The sequence below is a fragment of the Kryptolebias marmoratus genome, linkage group LG9 (genome assembly GCF_001649575.2).
Source record: "Kryptolebias marmoratus isolate JLee-2015 linkage group LG9, ASM164957v2, whole genome shotgun sequence".
NCBI lineage: Eukaryota > Metazoa > Chordata > Actinopteri > Cyprinodontiformes > Rivulidae > Kryptolebias > Kryptolebias marmoratus.
The window spans coordinates 19,163,984-19,187,448 of NC_051438.1; positions in this window are offsets into that span (position 1 = coordinate 19,163,984).

The window sequence follows — 23,465 nt, forward strand, 5'->3', positions numbered from 1 at the left end:
GATACCTCGTGTAACACTGCCCCCTTCTGCTCAGACACAGGAAGAGCAGCCCACATCAGAAGGCGAGGGAGAGGAGGGGAAATAAGGGAGATTGAACCGACACACCTCGCTCGCTCCATCACTCCAAACACCCCCAAAAAAATTCATGAAATGCTTCATGAATACATAGATTACATGCTTCTGAAAAAAGTCGGTCTTGGCACATGAAAAATACAGGTCTACTAAGTATGCTGCACGTCAAGCTGTTAAATTAAATCAATGCCATTGACAAAATATAAATTGTTAGCCATGAGCAGTTAAAGATTGATGGTTTGAAAATTACATTCATATTTTTCTAAGTGGCCTGCCTACATCGACTCACTTGTCAGTGTTCAATTTAATATTTGGCAAGAAGATGTTACATTATCTACTGATGTGCAACAGAACAGAGGGAGCGAGGAGAAGTCAGGGAATGCTCCACAAACATAACAGAGAAAGAAAAAAAAAGACAGAAAGAAGCAGCTAAATCATTAAGGCAGTCAATTATAGATTTCCTGTCAGTGCTTCATTGTAATTGTACAATTGTGGAGCATGTTGTAAAGGATGTAAAGGAGCTTGTGTGCTGACTGTATTCCTTAAACAGCCTGTACAGCGAGACTGATAAAACAAGACGAGGTGAGAGTGGAGAGAGCCGGAAAGGGGAAAGGAAGAAAAAAACAAGTACACTTGCTGGCCCAACATGCCTAAATTGTTGTTCTTCTTCGCGTTCCCTCCCACCGTCACCCCACTTTGCCACTGCTCTCACCTCAATCCCAATCCCAGACCTTCCTCCCCTCCGCTCGCTCAATTGGTACTGTCCAGGAAAATAAACGATCTGCAAGTTCAGGCACAGCGTGGTGCCAGAGTTAACTTAGCCGGTGTCAGGGAGATTTTTTGTTTTCTTCTTTTTAATTGTATTCTCCAAAGGTCACGCTCCCCTTTCTCACAGTCTCTGCCTGTCACCTCAGCTTTGTGTGCAGAAACCTTGCCTATTGATCGGGCCGCCGACAAGCACGTCCTCAGCAGCAGGCTGCTCGAATCACAGCATGCCGTCGTGGGGAGGCTCCCACTCTGTGCCCAGATCACAAAGCATTTGATAACAGAAAAGCGGGTGAAAGGGCCCAGAGAAAGGACGACTGGATGGCAGAGAAACAAGGATGAAATGGGATAGGATGACAGAGAGGAAAGTAGGCATTATCTTCTGTAGAAAGTACAAATAGTTTGCAGTTGAAGAGAGAAACCTTCCCCCCGGATGTGTAAGTCTCTCTCTCTCTCTCTCTCTCTCTCTCTCTCTCTCTCTCTCTCTCTCTCTCTCGTTTTCTGAGCTTTGAAACTCTGAATGCTCTATATCCCACCCTCCCCTCTCTTTTTCTCCACTGTTAAACCAAGGCCAAATCACAAGCCCCCATGTGTAATTTTTCAACAATGCCTCTGGCTGCCTGACTTGATGGCTCAATGCTCCCTGTATGGCATGCACCACCTCAAAGGGAGGTCTGTGCTTTTCTTTTACTAAACTTGATACCAAAGCTGTTCAGACAACAGGGCTTTCCCTCTAAATACACGGTAAAGAGAGTGTAAATGTCTGTGAGTGAAAGTGAGAGGTAAATCTGTGTGGGTGGGCAGGCTACCTCCTTTTTTTTTTTTTCTCTCGCTCTCTGTTTTGTTGTCTTTTCCTTCCCTTTGCGTGCGTCTTTACTCAACCTTTTGAAGTGCCCCATTCCTGAAAGTGAAGCCTGCTTTCACTCACCATGACAAATTAAAAGATCTTCCAGAGACGGCAAATGTCATCTTTATTCGGCAAGCCCTATCAATAAAGTTCCTATTGATCCTCGTCTCTTTGTCCACAACTCTAGTCCTGTGTTAGGAGAGGGTGGGGGTGGGGGGCATTAATCACCATGCCCAGTATTTGTGTGGTCAGTGTGGATCTTTACAACCAGCCCCTTGGGATACAAATAGGCTGAGCGCTTGTTGAATTAGTGCTTTTGAGTTGCTGCCCTGACTGAAGACTCCTGTCCGCTTGTGTGTGAATTAGCAATTGATTGCTGCCTTCTGTTGAGCTTGCAGACAGCCGAGTGCCAAAAAGGATGAAACTCCTGAGTGTGCTGGAATGAAAAAGTCTCCTATCACGAGGAGATTTTTGATTATTAAAAGAAAGTCCCCCCCTCCACCCCTTTAGGGCCTCGGGGCACGAACAGTCATGCACATTTTAATTCAGGTCACACTGACAGAAACAACACGCTATTAATGGGGCATTTGATTAATTAGTTTAATTCATTGTAAGCAGTGGACTGCTGCTTATGAGACTCTGACACAATATCCTCCCACACACATCTCTTCCAAGAGTGTTTGCTATTAGTGGAAAGATAATGAACTACCTGAACAACAACACAGTTGAACATCGGCGCTTAGGCAGCCCCGCACGAAGCCACCGAGGGTGCATCCGCGTTTAACCTCTTCTCTTTCACACGTTAACAGCTTTCAACTTAACGTTTAAATGCAAGCTTCAAACGAATGAATAGCACATCATATCATCAAGGTCTGCTCAGCTTTACGACCAGTTTTAGTCATAAGCATGGCTTGAATTACACAGGGAGAGGGATGATTTGACCCATTAATTGGAACTCGAAATCCCCCATTAGAGATAAAAACAGGTCAAGGCAGGTGAATTTCTATATTCCATATGATCTGTAATTATACATTTTTTACATTTGATTTATCATATTTAAATAGGGAAGAATCGTGTGTTCTGATTTCTGACCCTCAAATGAATCGTGCACTGAGTAAATAATGTAATTGATGCACCTTTCAGCTTTCGTTGTAGAGATTTAGAATTAGATTGTTGAATGTGTCTGTTTGTGAAGGCCAACCTTTTAAACTTTTGTTTTAGGTTGCATTTTACCCAACTAAAGTTAGCAGGCAGAATGTTTCTGATCGAATGGCAGGACATCTTTTTTGGACTAGGTATTTGTTGAAAGGTTATTTTCCCTACAATACCCAAGTTAGTGTGTTGAAATAAACATTCTTAAAGTATGGATTTATTCTTTCTATTTGACTATTTGTAAAAGAATAGCTAACAAAAAAATGTGCTACATTTTACATTTTTTCACAACATAAATGACACATATTCCAATAGAACAAGGATAATCCTGAAATAAAAAGACTGTAGCCAGAAGCACATGCCTGTATTATGATGGGAATGCCTTTATGTCATTTTATAGTATACACTCTGATTTTAACAAATAACAAAAGCAGGTATTTTGTTTAAATTAGTTCTAAATGCATCAGGTCACCAACCCAACATAATGAGCAGAAGTCTCTTTGGTTCCCTAGAGGTGAAGAAGACTCTGATGAGTGAAGAAACAAACTCAGAAGTAGAAGTGTTGCTGTCTAGTGCCACCATGTGGCAATGTGACGTAAAAAGAATACCTCTCATGTCTAATCACAGCATCAAGAACGTGATAAAACAGCCCTCTCTATAATTTATTTATTTTAAATTCCCACTAAATCTCTTTGATGATGATGAAGATGATGATGATGAAAGCTGGAACCAAGCCCTGCATCTGTTTGGGCAGAGGGGCGTCTCGCCTGTAGCGGTCACTCACATTCATATTCATGGGAGGCTCTACAGCCCACACATGACTTGTTTGCCTTCTAGTGAAATGAGTTTTCATCAGAGGGTTACTGCCGAGCAAAGTCCTTAGTCGTCTCACGAGAATCCAAGTTACAACTCATTTTACTCTTTATAGACTCAGTTTGTATCAGGATCTTTAAACTTATTAATGATTTCAACATGACAACTCCTTCAGCTGTTTCCAGATGTTTAGGTGAACTGAATATTATGAGAATTTGTCTTTTATTCAATCAAAACAAAGTTATTAATGCACAACTCTTAACAATTTTAGCTAATTTAGTTTGACTCTAATCTTTGTGATCTATGTAGCATATTGTGGTACATTTTTATTATCGCTTGGTACCAAAAGGCGATGTGTTTATGCCTATGTATGTGTGCGTATGTGTGCTGTCGCAGCCATCTCACCTTCAAAAACATTAAAACAACTCAGTCAATTTTACAGATAGTGCCCTAAAATTTGATGTGGTAGTAGCTGAGACCTACCTCCAATGCCATGATTTCTCAAAATGAAAGGATTTGTCTGAAACTCTGGCGTGAATGGCAGAGGGCAATATGTCTTCCATCAAGGACTGGTAGGCCTTACGTTTTTTTACACAAATTTATCACTTTGTCTTCAACTTTAAATTTAGACTTGACCAAAGGTGTTAATTAAATGAAATCATATCAATCATATGGAAACACGAGTTAAGTCATGTTTTGTTTCTTCATTTATAATCTTTCTTGTTCCTTTCAGAATCCTTTTTTACTGCTAAAATTACACACACTGCACACATTCCTGTATTTTTGTACAACGCAGAGTCTGTTTCTTTGCCCCCACAAAACATGGATAATTTGAAGCGACGTGATTGATAATCCCTGAGCAGACAAAAAACGAAACAACAAAAAGTAGCACAACAGAACATATATGTTTTCACTTATTCTCACATTGGCATTACAGATAATCTCTGCACCGTCCATAGCAGGAAATCACTGAAGCATGTGCTCTAAGCTGTACACAGAGATAGCCCGGCAACTGACACCCTTTATTGTCTCTCCTCTAAATTCACACAGTGTGTACTGAGATAATCACTCCCCTAATGAGTCACCAATTTAGGAAAGAACGGACAGCCAGATTAGAGCAAAGCATGCAGCCAACAAAGGGCTTTTGGAGAAGGGAAGCGGAGTTGACAGAGGAGCGGCCAAGCAGCTACAGAACGGAGAAAAGTCAGGGGCAGAAAGGGAAAAGAAAAGTGCAAGCAGATAGTTTTATTCCTTAATTACTCCCCTTGTTAACCTCTTTCTAAAACTGTGTGCAGGGCAGGCACTACAAAGTCTCTGAGTATAGAGAGGGAACAGTTTAATCCCACTTCCTTGTGCGTCTCTAACCCCGCAATAGATTCTTTCCACTGACGGTTTCTCCTCCTGCATCCAAAAATCTTTCTTCAAAGTTCTCTCAACCCCTTATTTTATAAAATAAAAACCAGGAAAAAAGAAAAAAAGGTATAAGTTTCCACAATGACCTCTTTACATTTAAGACCTGATTCCCACCTGGCACTAATGTCCCTTTTGAATTATCAGAAGTGGATAGCCCTAAATAAGGGTGTGAATGGTCTCAATGAGCACTGAAAGTCTTCAACCTGACCAGCTTTGGAAGTGGTCTGGACCCTTTTATCCACATATGTTTGGTCTGAGCACAACTCGCCTTGAGCCTCAAAGTTGGACCTCCGACTGAACTGACGTGAACCCACAAAAGCAGCAGAGGTATTAGGACATCTTGGAGTAAAATTCAAAAAATAAAAATAAAAGTCTGCTTCAGTGGCCAGCTGAATCAAAACAATTAAAATGCCATCCTTGTGAGTATTCTGAAGGCATTTTGTTTTCAGTTAAGTGTTTTGATGAACAGAATCAATTTCAATAAAAAAATTCTGTTTTGTTGAGATTTCATTAGTACGAGTGGGTTGCCAAGTTTCTCTGTAGCAAGTTTCTTGTTTAATGCTTGTTCTGATTGTTTTAGAGCTGGTTGGATCCCCCGTGGTCACTGTAAACTGTGACGTTCTGTGTCGATCACCAAACAGCAGTCTGAGCAGCATCATGTCACATTATGTTCACCTAATTAAACCCAGCACTGATGTTATGTTCACAGTTGTGTCGAGAACAGCTGACAGCTTTACTGTGGTGGATTTTTATGGGTTAAAATCTATAGTCTTTGCTTTGACATGGCGCTCTGTGAAACCACTAATCATTCTATGCTCCTTTATTCCTCCCATATCACATCTGTTAGGCAATTAGGTCTATTAAGTTGTGTACTAAACAACTCCACATAAATGTGACTCAAATGGCTCTTAATAATAATGTAAAAACAATAATGTAGCTCGGATGTCTGCATGTACTGTAATTTTTACAGATGCATCAGCAGACCTGTTGTCACACTGATCTGACAGCCCAAGGTGTGACATGACTGTGTGTATATTTGCATACAGAGAGTGTAATTAACATCTGATCAATTCGGGGTTCGTTTTTAACCGCCAGATGTGAACACCCTCAGTCAGAGCTTCCATCCCAGAGACGGATGTTAGTTCCAGGTCTGAACAGGGCCGTGGCTGCCTCAAAGCCAGAGTTCTGTAGTGTATTTAGTCTGACCTTAAAAGGAGTCTAAATAAGCTCCCCCAGCGTGCGGCTGACTCAGCAGCTGACTACATCCTGCGTAGCTTCTTTTTTTTTTTTTTTTTTTTTTAACGGAATGAAAAAATATAATCAGTTTTCAAATCAATCACAGCTCACAATTGCATCATAACCACATCTAGTTGCGCTCAGTTTGCATTTCATTTTNTTTTTTTTGTCAACGGAATGAAAAAATATAATCAGTTTTCAAATCAATCACAGCTCACAATTGCATCATAACCACATCTAGTTGCGCTCAGTTTGCATTTCATTTTGAAAATCAAGTGGGAGGGCTCTCCCAAAAAGATATTTTTTTGTGAAAGAAAAGTACATTGTGTCCAAGGTTTTTTTTTTTTTTTCTGACAGAGTACGTGATCAGAGATACAAGTGTTCTCTTCACTAAGACTGCACAACACATGCACATATATCTGCACCACTTCAATGAGAGGGTTTAAATGCATATCCAGTGTGGAGAAAATAACACATTCTGCAGCGTGCACGCTCTTGTGTTCATTAAACACTCGTCGGCTAATGCATTTTTAAAGATAGAACCTTCACATTTCTTGCATCATGTACATTTAAATGTGAAAGTTTCTTTGTGCTTGCACGAAACAGCAGTTCATTCAATACATGCTGCTGTTAGAGAGAATTTATGTCTGCAGAGTATGTTTTAATGGTGTCAGTTAAACTGCATCACACAAACTTCTATACGTTGTGTAATTACTGTCAGAGTCCAGTGGTTCGTTAGCTGATCAAGTCAGAGATCTAAGGAAACCTAAATATGGTTTAATGATTGTTACCATGCTTGTCAGATCTTCATAAAAAGCCACTCTACAATATGCATGGTTGGCTTTTAAGTATTTAGGACGATGCACATTTTCACAACAAAGCCTTTAATTATGATGTGGGTCAACCACCCCACCCAAAAATAAATAAATTAATTAAAAAATGAAATAAACTATGACAGGGCAACAACAGTGATGTGTTGAGGAGAAACGGACAACGTGTCAAACGCAGATGCGGATGGACTCAAACAGCAGGAAAGAACAGCAGACATCCTGACAGGTGATGGAGCAAACATCAGGTAGTCCACAAATCAGAGGCAGACTTGTTTTTACCGTTCCTTTATGCTCCTGTTCATGACAGACTTAACTTCTATTCCTAGTTTTATTTTAATGTCTGTGTGCCAGTTTATAAAACAACTTAACTGCAGCTTGTAGCTTTTTACATACAACATTCTCAAAAGGCCAGATTAAAGGGAGAATCTTTGAAGGGTTTTCTTTTCATTAGGGTCATTTAAACGAAGATTCATTTTTATAATACATGGGTTAGGTTGTTTTAATAGTTTATGTGCGTGAAGGCAGCGGCTGGGACAGCACTTGAGTCCAAAACAATTTTCTAATGTGATAATAAAAGATCTTCTAGGTGATAATAAAGGATCATATTGTATCATATCATGTTGTATTATAATGCATTGTTTCATGTTTTATTACATAATATTGGATAAAGATGTTCAATGTGCAGTACTTTTAAGAAGTTTTTTTTGTTTTGTACCTTTGTCTGCGTCAGATTTCTGTCATAGTACCAATTTTTCAATTACACATTCATCCAAAATGTATATGTATCTGTACCTAACAGAAACAAATGTGTCATTAATTTATATATAAATATTAAACATTAAAAAATTAAATTCAAACTTTCAGTGCAGCCATCCTAAATGCAGTCAGAAGCAGATTTGCAAATACAAATCTAAACTGAACAATCTTGGTTTAATCTGTAAGAGACACAAGAAAGAAAAAATAATAATAAAAAAACATAATATTAATAATAATAATAATAATAATAATAATAATAATAATAATAATAATAATATCTTAAATTGCATTTTTATTTTCGTTAAAGAAAATCTACATGAACTTCACATTAGGAAACCACATGATAGCTCTGCATGTGACATTTGTGACATTTGTGACATTTGTAAAATTTTACAAATGTGACAAGAAATGCACCAGCCTCCTAACAAACAATCAATGAGCCTGAAAGTGTTACAACAGAAATAAAGCACAGTGAAGATTGTTTTTCTTTAAATAATTGAAAACCTCAAATGTAAAAAGAAAAACATTTTTAGACTAATCAAGAGTTACATATGAAAAACAGAAGAGCTGAAGTTTTTACAGAGGTAAACAAAAGTTTATCTTTTGAACCGCCTCCTGGTGGCGCTGTGCCCCCACACTGGCCATGAACAATACATCTCTCTAACCTCCAGCAGGAGGAGGCACAGGGTTTCCCTCCAAACCTTCTGACCTACATTCAACCCTGAGCGTCTAGGACATTTTGTTCCCGTCTCATTCACCGTTCCTCATTTCCTCACATGAGGTCAAACGTTTTAAGTAGCTTTAAGACCAACTGCTCGGCCGACCGTGACCACAGAAAGAGAACATATTTCACTTCATGCTCAAAGCTTGTGACTCTGTGTAAACAGAGAAACCACGTCAACTGTCGCTGCAGGACTTTCACTGATGTCAACAAACAAACAAACAAAACATGTGCAACTCGAGTCTTGCAAAACGGCATTCAGTTTTTGTTCTGCTTCAAAATATTATTTTCCAAGTTTAAACTCTTATAATACATTTAAACAGCATTCCAAATCATTCTGAGCTCTTCACTTTCCCAATAAAACCAACTAACATCCATGTCTGCTGCATGTGCATTAGGATGTGTGTGCACCAGAGGAAACTCTTTAGCCTCATGTCAACACTAAGTTCTAGGATGCTGCTGGAAATGAGAACAAAGCACACATTATGTAACAGTCCTTTTCTTGTGTGTGTGTGGAGCACTCTTTATCAGTGTTGCTGATCAAACAGTGTTAACGTTAGGAGCTGGATGATGTGGGTGTGTACGTGAAGAGGCGCTGGTGAAGTGCCTACATGTTGTTAAAAGCTGTCACTCCGTGAAAGTCAGAGAGCTCCGATAAAAGTGAAGCTCCATTTCACACGTCAGAATGTTCATTGCTGTTTGTGTTTTTGCATGTTTTGCCGATTGGGTCGGCTGCCAAAGGTCCAAATCACAAAGGTCAGGATGCGAAAGGTTCGACTAAGTGTTGGATTTTGATCTACGTGTCTCTTTCGCAAAGCAGCACGTTATTATTTGTGCATTCATCATTTACATTGTGCACTTGCAGCTTTTGTTTGTGCTGCAAAAAGTTTATTTTTCAAGCTTAACCATAGGCGTTTTCTAAACACAAATATGAAAACGGAACGAGCACCTCGTTATGCAGCTGGTGCCATGAAAACATAAGAGATGCCATTGTCTGGGGATGACATTTCCATAACAGCAAAATCCTTGTGAAGAAAAAGACTTTTCAGCAAATGTGCATTTTTTTAATGTCTCCCAGAAAAAAGATCTTATGGCAAGAAAATCTCCAGCAGGAAATATTAAGACTGAAACTTTAAGCGGGCATATTGCATTTTATAGTTAAACAAAATGTACAAGCAGCCATAAACCCATAAACGACCTTATCAGTCAGCCAAAACAATCGTCTCTATTCACTATATCACTATTCTTCTAGAGAACTGTAAGCATGAAGAACAATAACCTCAAAGGAATAGTTCAGGTCTTTTGTTTGGGGTAACAGAGTTCAGATCTGACCAGACTGATGAGCTAATGGCTAATAAAAGCATAGCTCTTAAGACAAAAGTGAACTGCTGTTGTCTAAAAACAACTCCAATCACAAAAATGGAATTGCAGTTCATGCAAGTGCTATTTTATAAACATCTAAATTGCTGCCAAATTTGCATTACACCATTATTTACACAGATATCTGCTGTCATTAACCGGAGGACATAGCAGAAGCATCTATCTGTGGCAGCCTGGGGTACATTCAGCAGAGAAATTGTAACATTTTTGCTAGAATAACAGGGAAATGCTAAATTGATGGTGATATGAAAGTTTGAAAAACAAGTTGAATGATCTGCTATTACATGTTTGAAGTTGAAGTTGTTTTTAAGATGGCAGCAATCTAATTTTCCAAATAGTAATCATTCAGAGAGTTTTCTAAGACAAGACATTACCTGTTTATAACTTTTCTATGTGCCCCTCACTCCAAAAACATGTCTTTAGTATCCTTGTACTTACAGTGCAGATTAGAGACATCTAGGGGAAGTAGGATGCAGGGTGAAGTTTTGTCTAAAAAAAGGAAACGTTTATGCTAACAAACCAGCTGATAAACAGGTTTTAGTCTCGAAAATTGTTATGATTTTTGTCAGTAGCCTTATGATGTGTCTGTCTACATATTTTTTTCAGTGCTGTCTATGTGTTCTGCAAACATCCCACCGGACCCCAAACCAAGACATTTATATATGCACAGTTGCTACAATCAATGGTGGTACAGTTGTCTCAGATTTTCTGCATGCTTATTGTTGAAGGTCCCTACTTTTCTCTGTGAAAGAAAACATGTCACTCGCGCGCCTTCGTCATCAATCTTTCTGCGGCTGCTCTGTAAAGTGAGAGCAGTCGTATAAGAACACGCTGTCCTTGGTTGGTTTTTACAAAAGGAAGTGACTGAAAACCACCAACACACTAATACACACACACACAAACACACACAAACACACACATGGAGAAAGAGAGAAACAGATACAAGCAACATCAACCTTCACATACTGAAAGAAAAAATCTACTGAAGACATTCCTCTATGTTCAAAGAGGTAGTTGAAGGTAAAAAGACACAATGGACAGAAAATCGAAAGCAATTAAGATGGGCAATGATGTGAAATTCCACATGAAGTTGTTACCCTTAACTTGCGTCACGTGTGAAAAAAAAAATGCAGGGCTTTTTGGTGCACAATCACATGTTTTAAAAGATCTACACCACAAAGAGGGAACACTGAATGCCTGCTTTGTGTTTGCTTTCTTATCTGTGATTTTTTATTTTTTTTCACAACTTAGGATTTAAAAACTTGTGCTTAGATGTGAAAAGGTAATAAGAATCAATAAGGTTCTCTCGTTGTCACTTTTTAAAATAAATCTTCTTGAAATATAAGCTCCTGACTTAAATTACTGTGTTACAGGGACAGATGCTGTTCAGGGGTCAAGGTGATGTGAAACTTTAATGAAATGGATAAAAGAATTGCAACTCTGTAAATGATCAAACTCTGCTTCTTTTCTGTGTGTTGAAGTAAAAGAATAAAGACATTAGGTCAAACCAAACACAAAAGACATAAAATAATATCCAATAATGTGACAGTTGATATGTTTTGGTTTGGGTTCTGTGGAAATGTTATGCACAGTCAGTATCTTACCTGTTGCAGAGAGCTCACTTTGGAGAACCAAAGTTCAAATCTGATTAGATTGATGAGCTAACAGCTTGTCTAATCAAGGCCAAACCCAAAGTAGATTTCTGCTGTTTTAAAACATACAAACACTGTTTTATAAACATTTTTATCACCATCAATTTTGCATTACATGGTTGTTTACTTATATGTACTTGTAAGTGCAAATAGCAGTACCAGCTAGCTGCTGCAGCCCGAGGCATTTCTGACAGGAATATATTTCTGCCAGATCAACCAAGCAGAACAGCATTTATGACAGTATAAAAGTTTATAAATTGGCTTTAGCATGAACTGTTTCATTTCTGAGATTGCAATTGTTTTGTGATCTTAAAGACGAGCCGTTCGCTTGTCAATCTGCTCAGAACTTATCTGTAGTTCTTCAAACTGAGGCCATTTACAGAGCTATCTACAACAGGTAAGATAATAATAATTTGTCACAATCTTTCCACGAAACTCCATTTCCAAAGATATGAAATGTCCTTTAAAATCTGCCTATGCACTTTGAATTATATCCTTGAAAAAATGATTTGGAGTCACGCTGAGTCAAATCTCCTTTTGGGCACAATAACACAGCGCCTTCATCCATCAGCCGGCACTGCAAGTATTGTACTTCACACGTCATGCATTGACCCTTGTGATGAATGGGAGCATTTTTGCAGGGATTCACAGTGTAGACTCCTGTAGGCATACTATAAAATATGAGTTTGTCCTTTTCGTCTTTTTCCCAAGTGTGTGGTAAAATGGACAGGTCGTTTGCACCACTAAATGTCTTTTTAAGCCTTTAGGTTTTTACTTCCCCACTCCTTTTTAAATACAGTATTTCTGTTCTGCCGACACTGTAAACCTTTTCTGCTTTTCTATGTTCACCTTTGCTGGGTTGTTCTTTTTTTCTATGTCACTGTGTCCTGCAGTGAAGGCTTCACACATCTGTGTTTAATTTACTATAAACAGTGGTTGGGACAGTAATCCTTTCCACCTTTCATGTAAATAATTATCGCACCTGGGAGAATTACACAGAAAAAGTCCAACAAAGAAGTGAGAATAAATAAGGAAGAAAGAAAAGCCTTCACAAAGACAACAAACTCATATGAGACTACGCCATATACACAGACACACACACGCTCACACACACAATGGCTGGTAAACGATTCCTGTTGTCTCCACAGTCCAGATGCAAATCTACCCAAACAGAGGTGGCACGCAAGCAGCGGCAGCCGTCTGGGCTTCGCGCCAAGCCGCAGAGAGGAGACAAACGAGGTCATGCTGTTTTCCTACGCGGCAGCGTTAATAAGTGAGAATCTGAAAAGACAAAGCATGTAATCTGAGAAAAATGAAAACAATACGAAGACATAACATAATCCTCATGGCATAATTAGTGGTACATGTAAATGCAGCAATTAAAAAAAGGCATCATTTTGGGTTAGACAAACTCTAGGAGGTTGTAATATTGGCACATGCTTAGTTGTTGTGTTTTGTGCCCAAAAGTTTAACTTTTATTTGTGTTTTAGGTCAATAAACAAAACAAATCTAAAAAGATCATTGACAGATACAAATCATCCTTCCATTTTCTTTACCTGCTCTGCTGTGCACAATTGATGGGTGTTGTTGCCCGTCTTCAGCAGTCCCCCTGAACAGGGTGCCGGTTCATCATAGGGCCATAAACCCAAACAAGACAGAAAACCACACACGCTCTCACTCACACCTAGTGGCAATTCAGAGTAGCCAGTTAACCTAGCAGGCATGTTTTGTAGGAGAAAACTGGATTACACAGAAAACCTGCACATGCATGGTGGGGACATGTAAACTCCGCACAGAAAGGCTGCAGCCGGTTTTGACCCTGCAGGTCAAAGCTGGCTGCAACCACTTGTATGCCATGCACAGTGGTACAAAAATGCAAATGCAAATTTAAAAGAAAGTGTAACTAAAGGTAACGCCCAAAAGCTACAAAGCAAAGTAACAATGTCAAACAGTCAAACTTGACATACTGTCCACACCTATATGTCCTCAGAGTCTCTCATGTAGGAGGATGTATATGATGTGTTTGCAGTTTTGTTGTGTGAGTCACAATTGAAGCACAACTTGTGGCAAAAACAAATCTGTGGGAGTGAGACACACTGCATTTTGAATATCTACCTCTAGGGGGCTCACTGGCACAAGCTTTTTCATTCATTTTACTCCAGATAAACACAGCTGAACACCCAAGCACTCATATTAATGATTACTTAACAACAATAACTTGTGCCGCGTCACAAGTTAGGTGATCTGTTGGTGTAGTTATTTCAAAAGAACACCTAATCTAATGACGAAACTCAGTTTTCCATGTTGGGACATTTCAGTGTTGTTTGTTCTTATTCTGAGAAACTACTCAGGGTCTGTTGACAATTACCAAGCAACATGAATGCAATAAATATACTGTGTAGAGAAAAAGTAGCAGTTATCAGTATTTATCAGTATGGCTTAAAACGTGTTTGAAACACTAAGAAGTGTGCTGTAGTTGCTTAACTGCTGAAACTTTCCTCAGGCCTCCAGGGGGCCCACTAACATTACCTGTTCTACCTGTGTCTGTTCAGTGGTGTTACATCAGTGGTTTGCAGGTGGATGTCTTCTCTACGGTGTGAAAGATTTACATCAGACTTTTGGCTGACACAAAGTTTCTGAATAATGCTGGCATCTTTTGACCAAAAACCTGCACCTGCATGAGGCAGAGCTGACTTTTTTCAGCAACAGCGTTGGTGAGAAATGTGTTTTAGACCCCTGGCCAACCGCAGGAGAAACGCCACAGCCCAGATGTGAAAATAAATGAATGTGAAGTAAGGTGTTGCTGGCAAAGGTGTGCACCCTGAACGAAGATTTCCTGTATGTAGAAGGTTAGAAAAACATTCCCAGGGATGCTGATGTGGTGTTAGAAAGCCATGACATTTCAGCAGCATCAGATGGGAAGCCAGCTGACTCGTGCCAGCGGGCAGTCCGCACAAAACTCCCCTCTCAAGTCCTTACAAGTGCCAGGTCAGCGAGGTTTTTTGGATCTGCTTTATGTGTGTGTGACAAACCCATCTAGCCAAAGCTGACCATTAAACATTTGTGGCTCATTTTTGGGGGAAAAGCAGCACAGAATTTTAAAGGAGACAACACACAATTCCAAATGTTTGCACTTTGTCTGTAAATGTGTAGGGGCTCCTATATATTTAATGCTTACACACAACAGCTCTTGTTTGGCCATCCAACACCTTACCACCCACTGTGGAAAGCTCTTTAACTTACAAGCAAACATCGCCTGGATGAGATTTTACTGCGGCCATATAAAGTTGCTTTTTGGGGGATATTAATCTCACTCAATCTCTTTTAATTATTTTGACTTTTATTGCTCATATAAAGGGATTCTCTCTTTGGCATGAAACAAAAAACAAGCCTCCACATGAATTGTAAAAGAAAACTTTTTTGTTGATCCCAAAAGGGGTATTATGAGGTTAAACCTTTTCCTTGAAAAAAAGCACTAAAGACTCCAGAGCTGTGAACAGTTAGCAGCAGCTGGAAAATCCCACTGATTTTAGTTTCACTTTAGTAGTCTGTCATGTGACTCTAGCTCACAGGCAAACATCATACTTACTTCCAGTTATTGTAAGTCCACATGATTCCTAGAATTTATAGACTGTGGAGCTGTTGGTCTGTTTATAGTGAACCATAGATTTACAGCAGAAAACAGTTTTAAGATATATTTTTGTTGTTGTTGCTGTTTTCATGCATCAAATTGACAGATTTTTGTGACAAACGCACATTTTTCAACTTCTGTTTTTCATCCATTAATTTTCTTCTGTTTACCTGTGGTTTAGTGTGGGCACTTTGTGTGGCTCCTGCTGAGTTCCGTGTCTGCCCCAGAGTCTTCACCTAACACAGTGGTGTCCAATCCTAGTCCTGGGAGGACCACCGTCCTGCATGTTTTAGACGTTTCTTGGCTTTAACACACCTGATATGAATGACTGAGTGATTAACAGGCTCATGCAGGACAGCAACAAAGCATGCAAGATAGCGGCTCTCCAGGACAGGGGATTGGACACCACATGTCCAGACAAGTTTCAAAGGGAGGTGACCAGAAGGCAGTCTAATCAGATCCCCAAATCACAGATGACTCCTTTCAATGCAGAGGAGCAGCAAGCTCAACTTTGACGTGGGGAGGCAGGTTGATGCTGACACCGAAATACTTGAACTCCTCTGCTTGAGGCAAAGACTCACCCCCAAACTGAAGGAATGGGAACGGGGATGGGGGAGTGAGTTCTCAGTTTATAGTGTAATAGACCTTCTCCTTTTTCAGTTGCTTTAAGGATATTACGTATCAAAGAATTAAAAGAGCAGCCACTTTGGATGCGACAAAGTCACTGACAACATTTAAGAAGGGTTGCATTTAGTAAATCCTACAATGGATTGGTAATCCATCCACGTTATAGCCTTGTTTTCTGTAACAAGTTCATTGCATCTTTTTTTTAACCACAACCTAAAACAAATTATCATATTTTAAACTCAAAAACATAGTCCCTGTAAACATACCTGATAAATTGCAGTGGCAGATAAAGTTTGCTAATATCTGATTTTTTTTTTTTACATGTTTCTTCACTCAGCTAAAAACAAAAAGTGCCACCAGAGGTATTTTCATCACAGGAAGCAGAGCCACCCAAAGGCTGGGCACTATGACAGGAGGGGAGTAGGGGGGTTGCTTTCGCCACAGTTTGTGATTGCTCCCACAGATAGGGGAAGTTTGTGGTCACAAAAAAAAAGGTTACCTCAGTGCCTAAACACTGCACGTCGCATCTGCAGGGCGTGATGGGAAAACAACCGAAGATATCACCTCATCGTCACGTGATGAACTTCTGGTTTTTGAGCTATAAAACCCAGAGCAGCTATTCTCGTGCCCAGTACGTGTGTGTGCTTTGACAGAAGAAAAGCTCGGGTATTAGTGTAGTGTAAAAAAAGATGATTTTAATAAAGAGGCCATTAAAAAAACCTGCAATTATTATTATCTCAGTTATTAAAGTATATATTTCATTAATGTTGTGTCATTTGTTATTTTGCATTTTTTTGTATTTAATAGTTTTTGTGTGTTTATATACAATTAAGTCAAATAATAATGTCAAATGTGTGTCTTTTCTTGTTGTTTTGAAATAAATGGCTCTTATTGTTAAAGCTGCATAACGTGGGAATCATTATTGTGTAGACATTGTGTTTGTGTGGGTGTGCGAGTGTAGGTTGGAATGTCTGTTTTAATGCCTGTGATTATGTCAATGTATTTGTACATGTTTCTGTACTTGTACATAAACTTTATGTGCTGTCTGTGTTTCCACCCAGTAATGACCACACTACACTTCACTGCGCCTTCAGAACTGTGGATAAAGTCACACATTAACCTTTTGACTGAAGACACAATCCCCAAAGCAAACTCCTCAAATCAAAACGTTCCTCCTTTGATTTTTCACTGCACCCCAGAGAGCCCAATTAGGACTTCTGTAGAGGGAAAACAGCCGCCATCCGCTGTTGTATAACTTTGTTTTACTGCTGCGTTTGTGCCAGAACTGCCACTGGAAGGCAAAAGGGTATAATTTGTCAGAGAGGAACGCAGTTCAAAAAGCAAACATTGTGTTCTTCGTAAAAGTGCACTATAAAACAATCCAAACGTAATGTTACAAAGCTTAATGTGAATTTAAATTTAAATATTATGACTAGCTTTTTTTTAAAATTAAGATGTCATATCTTGCAGATTAAAATTAGGGGGAAATATCTTTTAAAACAATAATGTGGCTAAAGTTGAGTTTCCAGGTGCATTATGGAGTTTGTGGTAATGCTGAAGTCCACCTAAGCATGTGTACACTGTAATTTTTTATTTATTTTTTTTGGGTGGAGGGGTAAGCCAGCTGTCACTCTTTAACTGAGTGAAAAATATCTGGCAAAGAAAACATTGCACACAAGCCTTGATGTTCTATAAGTCTGTAAAACATTTGTAGACAGATCTTGGTAGTGGAATTTATGTCAAGCCAAAACTGAGCGTAAACAGACCTCTGCTCCTATACCCGCACGACCAGACTGTAAAGTCATCGCCTGTGGATTACCCCCCGCCTGAGATGGGGATCAGCTCTTCACAGCAGGAAGAGCACAAGAGGCTTGTCATATGTAAATGCACAAACACACAGGAATATAAACATGCATACAGAAATGTGCACATAGAAACATTCAACAACTGTAATATCTACATTAGCTGTATTTTTGTTGTACAAAACTTATTCAAAGCACACCTCAGTCCTTCAAGAAGTATATGCACGCTAGTTTTCCTATATTTTTCTGAAAGTATCAGTGGTTTATGCTAAAAGAAATAAATCTGATCCCATGTAATAAAAGTATTATTAGTTTATGCCTGTTTTTGTACCGTTTAAAATAGTTAGCAATAAACGAAACATTTTTTATTTATATGATTTCTTATGTGTGCACACCTGCACACAAACAAGCCATGCTCTCACCTGCAACTGCACTGGTCTGAGCTGGAGGCGTGCTGTCACTCCCTGGGGAGACACGAGTAATTGGTCATTTGTTTTTTTTTGTACCTGTCTTGGGAAGTTATGTAACTTCAGCAAACTGGCAGCAAGGTCAAAACATCTCACACTGAGGCAGGCTCTGGTCTTTAATCCACTGAATTCAATTACAAAAATGTTCTTTTGTCGCGTTTGTGGCCACGTGTGTTTAACATTTGCGATAAAATAAAAGCAAGTTTATTAGTTTAAAAAATGTCTGACTAAATCTGCAGACTTTACATCTACAAAAAAACAGATTCCACCAGTTCTCAAGTATTTACACAACTAAATAAGTGATTAGGTTCACTTAAAGTAACTTCCCTGATCACAGAGGCCTTAAGGCCAGTTGGTATTTGTTGACATTTTATAGATACATATCTTTAATTCAAAGTATATACTGCAGTTTTATGTTCAGCAAATGGAAAAGTGATTTTCTTTCACACATTTTGTTCTGTGCATTGGCTGTTTCCCCTTTAAGTGTGAAATCATATCTGTGAATTGTTTTAGATTCTCAGAGAGAGTCACATGTGGCAACCTGCTTCCTAGAAAACAATATCATTTCTTTAGGTTTTTCCACAACCTGTGCAAGAGTGTGTGAAGTAAAAGGACTTACCAAATGCAATCATTCTGCAACTGCTCGCTGGAATCTCAGCACGCAGTTGTGTAAGACTTTTACATTTTCCCACACCATTTGATATGTTGCAAAATAACATCCAGCGCAAAAGTAACAACGCAGCTTGCGTCACAACTTTTTATGCTGTCACAAAATGGACGCATCGGTGCAAATAAAATGAGAGACCTTGGCGGGAGCAGGAGGTGTGACTTTCATTCTGTCACTGTCATGTTTGCAAGTTTTATCAGTGTTCCCCAACATTCCCAGTCACATTCCGAACATAATCAGATCTCAAGCAATACTCCTAATTTTGCTTCTCAAAAGTGTTTTAGGTGATTTGTGAAATGTGGACAGCTGAATTTAGGACTGTTCCAGCTGAATTGACTCGTGCAACTGAGGCAACCCAATATGTGTCTCTTCCAATGTCCTTTCTGGATTTAAAAAAGTCACCTCTGAGTTACACCAGATGTCATGTTGTTCATTTTTTATTTCCTCTGTCTTGCATCAGATATCACTTTACCACTTTGTCCACCAGAATTACTCCAGAACATACAAACTACACTGAAAAAATCCCTTAAATGCAAATTCAGTGAGTCAAAACAGTCTTCCCTCCTACATATCTATCTAGATTTTAAAAAATACCCCCGACTTTTCATTTCTGCTGCCTTCAAACTAAGTGGTTGTTTTGCAAATGTCCCTCTAACAGGAGGCTGCAGAGGAAAGCTGTGGGAAGCAGCCTGTCATAAAGTGATGTGAATGGGTGAGCAGCTTTTACCAGACACATCCAGAGTTGTTAGCTGTCTGGATCACAGAACTTAATCCGTGAGCTAGTGGGAGTTAATAAGGGTTTAGAGGCAGGAGGCTGTCTATTTACCCAGGACTTGTGTGTTCCAGTCAAGGTCATGTGGCATTGAAGAATGTCTTTATATGTGGCAAGTACACAAGAAGACTCAAAATAATTAAAGGCCTCAATTTTCATGAAGGAGTTTATATGTACACCACAAAAAATTAACGCACACACGCACAGACAAAATGCAATTTCGCCTTTCACCTTTGGTTCGAAACATGTGAATAGCATAGGTTTATGTTATGACCTGTAAAAAATATTCTTCACTTTATATAAATTACTTATGTGGACAGTTTGAACACTCACCCAGACCCCAGCATTAGGATTTAAACTGCATGTCCCCAAAGCAACTGAACTTGCTCTACATGCTCTGGCATTACTACCTCTTATGAAACTAACCTTACCCTCAGTTCACTTGACAGTTAATAAAAATCATTTTCTTTAAAAGCTGTTACAGCCCCAGCCCATCATGTTTCCATCCTTAATCAGGCCCTTCTTGAGAAGGGATAAAAAGTCATAAAAAAGTGGGGGTAGATTTCCATATTTTGAGGCTGCTGGTAAAACTCTGGCAGGTGCAACCATCCAGCCCTTTGTAGTCGATTGCCCAACCCTGAGTACAGGAAGATAGATGGATCCTTTGCCAATGTCCCGGCGTCAGCAGGAAAAGAGCTGGGCATGGTGCTGGAAACAAGCCCTTCCTGAGTCAGAGGCACAGACTTACACAATCACACTAAAGGTAACAAACACAAACCCTCACACACGCACGAAGCAGCATGGTGCTAAAAATCTGATGAGCAGAAATATGGCTCATTCAGCCCCCTCTGGGTCTGGCAGACTGTGCTCTGCGTCACACGCAGCTTGAAGCCTTTGTATTTTCTTCCTGTTATGTTTCTGCACCGAATTTACTGGAAAAAATTGAGAGGTTATTAAAAATAAAAGTTATATCTTTATGTTTTTTCTCAATTAAAAGTATTGATTCTACAGGAAAGCGCCATCCAAATTTATTGACTATTGTTGCTTCGTGTCTTTTTGGGGAAGCATAATTTTAGCCTTTTATATAATTTTTGATTTTCCAGTTCTGAACGAGAATGTGGCCAAAGCATATTCTTTAACGGCTTCCTCTGTTTCATACGAACACCTGTGGCACTGTGTGTACAGAAACTTTCTAATAGTGGCACTGCAATCAGGGAAGCTGTTCTATTGAAGGAAGTGAAAGGGCAGGTCTCAGTTACTATTTCCTTTTACTTTGAACATTTCATTCTTTATGCAGAGCTATGATATCAGCATGGTCTACATGTTAAAGACAGTTTGAAAGGTTCTGAACAATCAAGCAAGACCGAGCACAGCTCTGTGTAGCTAGATTAAAGATGATCTCAGAGTTAAAGAAAATCCTGGGCACTCTGTCAAAAGGTGTTCTTGCCTACAGGATGCAAATGTATCCGAGTTAAACATGTGGATGAATACTCATTCACAGCAGTAATTGAGGTTTTCATGATTATTACACACATTATGTTATATAACGCCAGTTAACCGTTCATCGGTGCATACCTGCTTACTCGGGTTGCAAGCATGTTGTGTCATCTGAACTTGAAAGCAGCCAGTTGGGTTAATTAAAAATGGCAACGACTTGGAAAAAATGATTTACCTTTCCAGTGATCAGCTCTGAAACTTTACAGGATATTAGCATGATTGAATAAAACCAGGTGGGTCGAGAAATTTAAAAAAAGAAGCATCTGCTTATTTTCTTAAGACAGTTTTAGATCAAAATGCAGTCACATGCTGAGAACTGAATGTTAATTTAACACAAGCCTGGTCATGGTCCCTATGGCATGAAAAGGTGCAATCCACTAAATGCATTAGAATAGAGATATGGAGTCCAATTCTTAAATCTGTCACAAGATCTATTCTTTCTTGTACTTTGAAATGTAATAGTTCACCTTTTTAAGTTTCTCCTGAGGAAGGGCTGAACAGAGGAAAACAAAGCAGTTTGTCCCTAACGTTGTTTGGATATGATAAACAATAGCTTCCCTGGAAGTTGGCTATTAATCAAACTAAAAGTGCAGCTGCAGGAAGCAGGTCACACACCCTCAGTAAATGTCAAAATCGTATCTTTATTGGGTTGGATTCACCCTGATTAGCCCCGATCTACTTCTCACCACACCCTGAAGTAGGCACCGGCTTGCTCCTAAAGTCTCAACAATTGCCAAAGAACGAAACGGAACACTGAATGAGTGCTGACCCGGACACGTCAAACAGTAGCTGCAGCAGCGCTGGCACAGTACCGTTCACAGTCCGAGAGCATAACTGTCCTTACATGGTAATCAGCAGACTTGGATGCGTGCGTGTGTATTGTTAGCTGATATTTTGACCCTGAAGTTTTACAAGATTCATAAACACGACTGTTTCTTCGCGCTTGCAATGCCCGCGTAAGAACACGTGCATGACAGAACATGAACCTTTCACACTGTAAACACAAACTGTGTTGAACGAAACAAAATCACACACTAACCTGCAAACACACATACACACGTTGGATTGTACAGCATCTTTGATTACACTCCCAAACCTCGTCCCAGATAGTTTGGCACAGGACCAAACCAAAAAAAAGACATGCAGTGCACTCAACAAATGATATTTATTTAAGATGCTGCATGTTTATGAATTTGGCATGCATTTTGATCTAGTTTTTATATGTTGGAGGAAGGAAATCGAAGTAACCTCAGTCTTGCAGCTCATTCTAAATTACCTGAATTGCAATAACCAATCCTGCATAGAGCTGCATGAATTAAGGCTTCTCAGTCTGATAAATGTGAGTGTTAGTTTATATAGGCTAAACTTAAAATGCCGCTAAACTTTTGTTTACCAATTCAGTTTTTTTTCTTTTGCATCTGCTTTAGATCTGACACTAAAGAATAAGTTTCCTGCCTAATTTCTTACTTTGGACATGATAGTGATTAACGTTCCCTTTTCTCTCCCTGGCAATAATGCGTGTGCTATTTAACTGGCTCCAACATTAACTTAGGCATTTATTTGTTCAAGACCTTAATGCGAGTTAGATGTTCGTGGTGGTTTTGATGTCCAAGGTATGTGACTCTGGACTCGAGTTTGAGATGTTCATTTGTGCCAAAGACATTCTGTTTCTTTTTGCTTCCCGCTGCATGTGAAGTGGCTGCGTGGGTGTTTTTCGCAGTCTTTCAGCTGGTTCTCTGCCAGTGACCGTACTTTGAACCAGCAGCAGCTGGAGTGCAAGCACAGCCAAAGATAGATGACTTGCTGGTGCAGAAAAGCTAATGCTTGCCTTTCTCTCCCTATCTCTCTCTCTGTCAGTCTGTTTGTTTAGGTCTGTCTCATCCTCCTCCCACTTCCTTGTGTGCCTCCCTTTCATCGACCACGTCACTGTAATAACCCTGCCAAATGGCCATCCTCCTTCAGGCAGCTTGAGGGATCTCCGAATCACAGACCCCACTTTGCCATACAGGTTTCCCTTTGACCTATTTTCTTTTTTTTTCTTTATCTAGTTGAGTTTTTTTTATTTCAGTCTCACAGATAATAAATGCAACAATCAAGTTATGTCAACAAAATGAAAATTTTCCTTTGAATTAATCTCAGAAGGAAACGTTCCTGAAGTTGGTCACTGTTCACCTTGCATGCACCTTTACGTTTTCACAGATTTCTCCTTTTCAGTAACTAATGAGTTGGAATTAATTGCATGTTTATTCAACTATTTTAAATGCACTCATTGGAGCACAAATTTATTTATAGAAATAAATGATTTACCAGAAACTGTGAGGGTAAAATCAAGAAAAATACAAACAGGAAGCCTTTTGTTTTTATG